Source organism: Stomoxys calcitrans, chromosome 3, assembly GCF_963082655.1.
Source record: "Stomoxys calcitrans chromosome 3, idStoCalc2.1, whole genome shotgun sequence".
Lineage (NCBI taxonomy): Eukaryota > Metazoa > Arthropoda > Insecta > Diptera > Muscidae > Stomoxys > Stomoxys calcitrans.
In genome coordinates, this window is record NC_081554.1 from 82357726 (window position 1) to 82360788 (window position 3063).

Below are 3063 nucleotides of genomic sequence, written 5' to 3' on the forward strand. Positions count from 1 at the left end.
AGGTGTTTTGTTATGACTTTAAACAACTGTGATAAGAATAGTTCAAATCGGTCCATAAACTGATATAGCTGCCATATAAACCGATCTGGGGTCTTGAAGTCTTGCGCCTCTAGAGGACGCAATTATTATCCGATTTAGCTGATATATTGTACAACGGCTTCTCTCATGACCTTTGACATATGTGTCAAAAATGGCATCAATCGGTTTATAACCTAATGCAGCTCCTTTATGAACCGATGTCTCTATTTTACTTCTTCAGCCCCTGAAGTGCGAAATCCTTACTAGATTAGGTTGAAATTTTACACAATGACTTCTATTATGGTCTACAATATTCAGTTCAATCATGGTCCGAAATGAACCATAACTTGATATTGTTCCAATAACATAGCAATTTTTTTATCCTTTGTTTGCCTAAAAATAGATACCGTTGCAAGAGCTCTACAAATGCGATCCATGGTGGAGGGTATATAAGATTCGGCCCGGCCGAACTTAGCACGCTTTTTGGGTATTTACCCAATAAATACCCAATAAATACCCCAAGTATTTACGCGGTAGAAACCCATCTCTAGCTATGAATGCAATGGGAATAATCACATAAATTTAAAATATAACTAAATTTCAATATAATTTACAAATAGATCAACGTATATCCCATTTATTTTCTATTGCATCGATGGAGGGTATACTGCCCACTCATGTAAGCGAAATACTTCCACCTATTTAAGTCATCAATCTCTTTTTACGAACACAGCATGCATTAGTTAAATAAGTCAGTTTTCATTTATTTTTGTAAATTATTCTCCCAAGCGTTTTGTGTTTATATATACATGTATGTGTGTGTGTGTGTGTGTGTGTGAGGAGGTGGACTAATGTAAAGGAGTGTTTGCTCTGACGTTTTACATTTTCAGCCCTCAGTCACGCCACGAATACATTCATTGCCAGACACGAATCTCAAGTGCGTGAGTATTTGCTTCATTGGGGGCTACATAAAATAAATGTTTGCGCACGTTTTTAGCTTGTTGCATTCGATGCATGATGCAACTGCACAATTTAAATTTCTTTTTTTTTAGTTTCGAATTTTTTATAGAAAAAAAAAAAATATATGATAACATTTGCCGCCATCACAAGGATGGATGCCTGAATGTGAGCCGGGAACTCATTGATATCATAGTAGGTGATGCTGTATGTGAATATGTACTCTCTCGCATCCTTGTAACATGTTGTGTTGCAAAATATAGTCAAGTGCAATATGCTTGTGCTACATTGGAGAATCATAATAACAATAATAATAATAAATTTACACATAAGCACGAATATATCCTGGCACTCAAAAAACAACACACTAACACACAGACAACGTATTCGCATAAATATCGTATTTAATAGCACTGTAAGGATCAAAGGGGAATACTTTGTATGTGTGTATACATATCTATATGGGTTTTTAGTGCAAATAAGCAGACAACCAGTATACAGCAACATCCGAGCACACAAAGGCGATATGGATGTTTTTTTTTCAAATATCTTTTTTTATACCTCTTCTGTGATAACCATAAAATTGATGGAAGGAAGGAAGAAGAGTTAGCGAATATTTATTACATTTATTACGTTTGTGTATTTAATGTTATCTGCTATATTAAATTACTTTGTATAACACTCGTGATAATTTGGCGAAAAAAAAAACGATGAAGCACATTGGTTTAAAGCTTAATAAATAAAACTAAACTTTATGAAATTTGAACGGGCGTAACATTTGTATACCCAGTAACTAAGACCTTAGCAAACATTAATTTAATGGAAAATCAAGGTATCGGTTAATATATTGGTTTTATTATACAGTGGAGTAATATAGACGCTTTTCATTGTGGGTTTTGGAATTACAAATAAGACCTCAGTTAAGAATTTTATCAAAATCGAATGAAAAACGATACGAAGTATAAGCTAACAAGTAAAAAGGCATTAAGTTTTGCCAAATTTTCGATACCCACCAACACCTTTCGTCATAATCCGGTGAAAAATGCATAATTCATGCCCCCATAGCAGCTTCATCGAAATATGGTCTGATTTGGACCAAATTCGAAGCGGATATTGAGTGGTCTAATAAACACAAATCAAAATAGTGGTCTCTTTGGTAGCCATATCCAAATAAACACCGTTATGAACAATAAACGACACGGATGTCGAAAAGCCTAACACAAGTCACTGTCCTAAATTTCGGCGAAATCGGACAATAAATGCGCCTTTCATGGCCCCAAAACCTTAAATCGAGAGATCGGAGTATATGGAAGCTATATCCAAATCTGGACCGATCTGAACCAAATTGAGGAATAATGATTAAGGGCCTAATACAACTCACTGTCCCAAATTTTGGCGAAATCGGACAATAAATGCGCCTTTCATGGCCCCAAAACCTTAAATCGAGAGATCGGTCTATATGGCAGCTATATCAAAATCTGGACCGATCTGAGTGAAATTGAAGAAGGATATCGAAGGGCCTAACACAACTCACTTTCCCAAATTTTTGTGAAATTGGACAATAAATGCTCCTTTTATGGGCTCAAGACCTTAAATCAAGAGATTGGACTATATGGCTATATCCAAATCTAAACCGATCTGTGCCATATTGCAGATAGATGCCTAGGGGCCTAACACAACTTGTACCAAATTGCGGCGACATCGGACAATAAAAGCGCTTTTTATGGGCCTACATCTAAATCTGGACCGATCTGCACCAAATACAAGAAGAATGTCGAAGGGCCTCACTGTCCCAAATTTTGGCAAAATCCAACAATAAATGCGCCTTTTATGAGCCCAAAGCCTTAAATCGAAAGATCGGTCTATATGGCAGCTGTATCTAAATCTGGACCGATCTGCACCAAATACAAGAAGGATGTCGAAGGGCCTAACACAACTCACTGTCCCAAATTTTGGAAAAATCGGACAATAACTGCGCCTTTTATGGGCCCAAAATCCGATCTTTGCCATATTGCAGAAGTATGTCGAGGGGCTTAACTTAAAACACTGTTCCAAATTTCGGCGACATCGGACAATAAATGCGCCTTT